Source organism: Coptis chinensis, chromosome 5 (assembly GCF_015680905.1).
Source record: "Coptis chinensis isolate HL-2020 chromosome 5, ASM1568090v1, whole genome shotgun sequence".
Classification (NCBI taxonomy): domain Eukaryota; kingdom Viridiplantae; phylum Streptophyta; class Magnoliopsida; order Ranunculales; family Ranunculaceae; genus Coptis; species Coptis chinensis.
Genome location: NC_141460.1, coordinates 8,905,084 through 8,911,526, shown reverse-complemented (window position 1 = coordinate 8,911,526; position 6,443 = coordinate 8,905,084). Strand labels below are relative to the sequence as shown.

Here is a 6,443-nt window from a genome sequence, read left to right as displayed (position 1 = left end):
AGAGAAATTCTCGTTTTAATAGAAAATGACGTGGAATTTTAATAGAGCTCGAAAAATATCCTTGTAGGAGTTTTAATATTAAGATATAGATATAGATTTGAGAGAAAAAATATTGCGTTTGTGAAGCATTCTATAAAATAGTGCCCTTGCAATCATCTATTCTAACAAATAAATCAAAGTCCTCTTTGTAACCGCTTTTGTATCAAAGAAGGAAGACGTAGATGAGACTGCCCAAACGGCCGGCCTAACCTGAAGTTATTTGTCAAAACTCAAAACCTTTTTGTTGGCATGGCGTTAAGAAATCTTCTGGAGGAGCAAAGTAACATCATGTTAACGCAGAAAGTTAAACACTGTTAAGGCGTGCACTGTATGATTTGCAGGAATTCAAACGACTTGTCGAATCAGTGTAGATAATCTCTTCAGTCTGCAACTCCATATGGAAGGCCGAGATTAAAAACCCATTAAAATTCAATGTGTTGCATTGAATGAAGAGCTTGACGTGAGAGGGAGAATTAGAAAATAAAAAATAGAACGGGAGAGAGAGAGACCACTGTTTGGAAGGAATTAGTGGGGAAGAAAGCCGGCACCGTTTTGAAGGGTCGCATTAGTTGAGAAATATTTTCGGGTCGATATAGTCAGGATATTTTTTTAAAACCAAAGTTGTTGAACCAAAAACGGTTATATAGAATAGATATTTGATGTAAGTTGAACAGATGAATTGGAAGACTGGATCTGATTTTACTAATTGCCCAATTGCTTCTTTAGGCTGCTAATGTGAATAAATATTGAGTTAATAAAATCTCTCAAGAAAGAGTAGTTAACATTTAACCAATGCCATTTACAAACAAAATTAATAAATAAAAAATACAACAGATTACTGGAGGTGATTAACAATAAGAGCTTCCAAGAACAAAGGCCAACTTCTCATTCATGGTCTGGGTCCCTGTGGTGGTCGCACTGATGGTGGAGGACTCTTTGATGTCCGTTCCTTTTGCAGCAGTACTCGTGTACCTGTATCACCAAAAAACACAGTGGCGGTCAATATATAAGCAATATTTATGAGCCGAAGCCTAAAAGGTTGTATCTCTTTGATCTTAGCTTGTTAGGAACGGAAAAGAAATCAAGAACTTCAGATGTGCTTACAAGAGACATTCATGGTTCCTGAGAGTACCAATATGACAAGGACGAGGAAAGAAATGAGAAACTTTATCTTCATCAGGAATCCAATACTGGCTTTGAGGAATGAGATGACTCTCTGATACTTATATTTAAGCTCACCATATATATGAATTTAATGTCTCTCATATAATCAATGAGACCAAAGTGGACGTGTTGAATGTTTGTAGGTTTTTTCATCTTTGTGCTAGATGTGGACGCACAACAGTTCAAAGAAGAAAATGTCTATGCCATGAGGTTTTAGACTTTTAGCGTGCGTTGAGAAGGCTTTTTATATATACAGCGCACAGGACACAAATTCTCATATGCCCTAATCCACCGTAAGCTCCAGTAGTCCGTTCTTCTTTCTCCAGCAACCACCTTCGATAATTTGATTATTATTATCAGTAACAAGGCAATACACACGAGTACAAATCTAAGTTACTTTCCGCATCCTCGATTTTCTTTCATCCTCAATGAATAATCCTATATTCCTATATATACTTCCTTAACTACTCCATGACCAAAGCAGAATTGAAGATAATCAAGAAATTGAAACAAATCCAAAGAAGAGGCCGTGTTCCCTCTCTCCTAAAAAAGCTGGTGTGCCCAAATAGCTAAGTTTGTACTGGACTAGAGTCTAGATCTTAGATTCACACACACCTAAACCATTTGGCTGCACCCATAGGCCATAATCCTATTTATTCTTTTTATGGGACTTTTCCCTAATACAGTTCCAAAGTGTAGTTACACCGGCCTTGTCCTATGAATCATCACATCAGCATGAATCTAACCTTTGAGAATCTGAGATTGATGTAGCTTATGTAGGATGGCGTAGATTTCTACTATGTAACTATGACCTTTTTAGCTAGTATAGTGTAAAAGTTATGTTTCATCTAACCTTACAGGTGTAGGTAATTTGGAGAAGATGGAATGGTTGATTAGGTTTGATCGAGTTCGCATGGACGAACTGCCTACGTATCAAGTTCTCTCTCTGGGAAAAGGGGATTTGAATCAGGTAAGACATAGTTCCTCATTCTCTTTATATAGGCAAGAAACCTTCTGCTTTAGGTCAGATCCAGATCTTCAGGTCACTTATGAGCCATGAAGGCGAGTTATGAAAAATCAATGAGCTGCGTGCCTGAAGCTTTGGTTTTGATGGTTGTAATAAAAGCTTACGTTACGAGCCGTTGTTGAGCGAGAGGAGTGGGCGCTATGGAGGTCGCTTCTTAGTGAGATCGGCTACTCGACCTGAGTCACTTTGAAGAGAGCTCGCAGGTTGAGTACGAGAGATCAGTTGGTGGTGGCATCACTCTGGTCGCGAGTTGAATAGGTTGCTTGCCTGAGTGGAGTCGCAATGAGGCGAGCTCTGAGGACGAGGATATGAGGTAGGTTGTTAGGTCTTTATATGTTGGACACGTATGTGGTATTCATTGGATGTGAACATTACTCCCTCATACAGCCCCATCTCAGTAGGTTGTTTAGTACGTTTTAACGATCTGTTGAGAGAGAACGTTTGCACGTGTGTAGCGTATGTGTGGAATAATAACCGCCTCGTTTTGTGGAAGTCGAAAAGACAAGACATAAGGTGACGTGTCTGTTTAGGGTTTAGTGCAATAATGGCATGTATTGGGAACTGGAACGAGTGGCGTGTATAAGACGTTTTGGGGAACTAGAAAGTTACTGTTTTGCCTAATTTCCTCCAGATTTTTGAGAACGTTGAGTGCTCAAGTTAGTTCAATCTCCTCCATTTTTTCTCTTCTCATTTGATAGTTACACTTTTCTTGTTAGGATCTTTCCTTTTTTTATCTTCACACCATGTCTGACTCCGATGATACACGATCGGTGGAGGTTATTGTTGGGTCGGTAGGGTTTGATAGTGAGGAAGACAATATAAGATATGAATCTGTAGTTGCTTTGGAGAGTAGCTCTGGACGTTGTGAGGGTTCTTCTTCTAGTGGATTACCCCCTAGAAATGCAGATAAGCGTGCTTTGGAAAGTTTTAGAGATTTGAAGGATGCCTGTGGTATAGATGTTAGCGACCTGAAGGTACATGAAATAGGGGATGGTGTTAATGCTTTAAGTAATGTGTACACCCCATGGGGATATGGGGTGGTAGTTTGTGAAGGGCAATTGCGAGCTGGTATGAGGATACCGTTCTCGCCACTTATCTGTAACTTTCTGAACTTTTGTAAGAAGGCGCCTTCCCAGTTCGTTGGCAACACTTGGCATTTGTTGAGAGTTTTCGACCTGTTGAATGAGAGATTGGGGTACCGTGTTGAGGTGGCTGATATTATTGAGCACTTCGCTATAAAGCGATCTCGTGCTAATAATTTTAGTTTGCAGATGCTAACGGGGAAGTCGAGCGTTCTGGACGGTGTGAGCAACGAGCCTTGGGAGAGAAGGCTGTTGTTGTTAATTGGAAATTACTGTGTTAGTGGGTTTGCAGTTCATACTATGGTTTGCAATTTTTCTGATATGTCTTGTGTCCTTTGTTGTATATTGAGTGATATTAGTTTGTTTTGAGCTGACCTTGGCACTGGGTGTTTTGCAGAGGTCGTTATCTCCCATCGTACTGAGCGGGGAGTGATCGAGAGGTTCGCTAAGCTTAGCCAAGCTAAGAAGCAAGAAAAACTTCCTGAGGTAGCTGCTTTCTTTGTGGAAAGGGGAGGTCGTGGTGTAAGGCTCAAGCGGAGGAGTCAAAAGAAAAGGGCCCGTGGTCAGGTCGATAGTGAGTCTTCTAGCGAGTTTCTCATGGAGAGGGAAGATAGTGGCGTTTTGACCAGGGAGGCTAGGAACAGGAACCGGAGCGGGCCTTTGAGGCCTGTGGGAGGTGATGGTTCCCAATTAAGCTTAGCGGTGGGAAGGGTCACCATTCTGGTTCTGATCCTGCTTCCCGGGAACACGCCAAGAAGCGAGCACCTGCTCTGGTGGATGTAGATGAGCTGAGAGTTTTAGTTCGTGAACCTAGAAGTTTGTTGAAAAGAAAAATTGTTGTTAACGACGATAGGGTGGCAAAGGCAGTTCGTATGGAAAGCATAATGAGGGAAGATTCTGGACACTGTTCTGTAGGTAAAAAAAACTGGGCGTTCTAATGGAGGCTCGGGCTCTCGGGTGAGGTCATTCCAGAGGGTCAATCTGGGAGATGATGACCTGAACCCACTCAAGAGGGATAAGGGTACAACTGCTATGACTGTTATTCCTCCTGCTATAAGAGAAAAGTCTTCTGGCAAGGGTAGTGCCAAGGCTGGTCCTGGTAAGGTGATAACCATAAAAATAATAGAATCCTAAATATTAATGCTACAAGAACACTAATACGTAATCCTACCGTTCTTACGTTTAAATCAATTCTTCTTACTCTCAAGACATCTTCATGCAATACAACGAGTAAGGATTCGTTCCACTCTCAATCTATCAAGACTAAATAGAATTCAACTACTCAAATCCAAAGGGAACAATGGTGAGAGTAATGATTTGATGTGAATTTTCTATTCTACCATTCCCAACAATTGAATCTAAACAAGACATAATATAAAGATTTGAACTTTATTTGTTTAAACTCAATTTGAAACTACTCATGCAATAATTGAATTAAACTAATAATGACAAATAAGTAAATCTAAGGATTTAAGCTAATAAATAAATGAAAATGAAACTAGATTATGGAGAACTAATTAACTTTATTTATCTAATAGAACAATAAGAACAAGAAATGATTGAATGAATAACAACTATTTTATTTATCTAATGAATGATATTCAATGATTTAAATAACTAATATAAAACAAAGAATGAAACTAATTAATGGAATGAAAGCTAAGTAATTAACTAATCTAGATCTAACTATCTTTTTCTAACCCTAAACTCCATTAACATTAGCTTCCTAACCTAACTGCCATTAACAAAGAGTCAAGCTTTTGTTTTTATACTTCCAGATCCAAAAATCGTGCATGGGCTTGGAGCCATGTTTTGGGCCGGAAAATCGGGCCCAAAACCCAATTTCTTTAGTCCAAAATGGGCTCTTCAGCTGCAGTTGGCTTCGACAGATGTTTCGTCCACTTCTGCTCCTCTGATTGGGTCAAGGCTTGGTCCATTGGAAAGCTCTTTCCGAGCCGGTCGTTTTGACATAAGGTAGGCCCAATTCCAAGGTCTGAGTCCAAAGATATGGTCTTCGGAAGTTCTGCTGTCTTTGTGCACTATTTCTTCCTGCGTGGACTTTGACTTTTCATCTTTTGACCAGGCTTTACAAAGGCTTTGTCTTCTTGAATCTTGGCCTTTAATCACCGAACTCCTTAGTAACCAACCATTGCTTCTTTATCTCATCAAAGTGGCACATTCCTGCACATAATTGACTTTGAAGCCTGAAATACATAAAAACACGTAATCAGTATTAACTCTTAATTATTACTCACATAATTGGTTTAAAAGTATGATTGTTAAGGGGTTAAAACTACAGTTTTGGGCTCTTATCAAACCACCCCCAAACAGCATTTTGCTTGTCCTCAAGCAAAGATGAGAAATTAGAATAAATGACCAAAAATGGAGTTCTATCTACTACTCTCGTTTATTTGAGTCGCGATTGCATTGACCATATGCAACAAGGCTTTAAACCACTAGGAATTCCCCTAGTGGACGAAGTTATAGCCTCGTGAGAGTTTTCCAGTGATGAAGGTACTCACAAACTTCATCTATACTACAATGACTAAGAAAATAAAACTATTGTTTCCTTATTCATGCTCAACTATCTATACATCTCTCTAGCAATTACATAAGAATAACCCGGTCCTAACCCTAAGCTAATATATGCATAATAATCAATCATCTAAAATAAACATATAACAATGAGTAATACTATGAAATGTAATAGCAGGTCCGTTTTGAAAACTTCGAATAGCGCCCTTAAGTAGGTCCTCACATAAATGTCAAGACAAAAACCACTCGATTTTTCCACTCAAGTTTGGCTACTCCGGTGTGCGGTGGGCACACTTTACCTTACAATCTCAATGACAACAAGGAAGCCGGGTCGATCAAACACATCCGCCACTTACTATCACACTAACCTATTCCTAATTGAGCTAGAGGTCTTTATTAGGTGTTCATGGGATTAGGAGATGGTTTAAGAAGGAAGGAAATGGATATTCTAGAGGACAAGTCCGAGATAATAGAGTCTTCATATTATGTAACTAGAGAAAACCTTGTTATTTACTTTGCTTCTACACTTTGTTTCCATCCTTAGCCATATTTTTCTTTTCTTTGGCCTTTGACTCCCTTTTATTCTATTTTTTGGA

General features: G+C 39.4%; 1 long non-coding RNA gene across 1 annotated transcript; it reads right to left on the bottom strand.

Moving 5' to 3' along the window:
* Positions 1-686: 686 nt before the first annotated feature.
* Positions 687-1,398, bottom strand: LOC147496542 (uncharacterized). Its single transcript, XR_015196602.1, has 2 exons — positions 1,144-1,398; positions 687-1,011 (listed from the first exon to the last, which is right to left on the bottom strand). It is a non-coding gene; the product is annotated as an uncharacterized LOC147496542 (long non-coding RNA).
* Between the last annotated feature and the right edge of the window lie 5,045 nt (positions 1,399-6,443).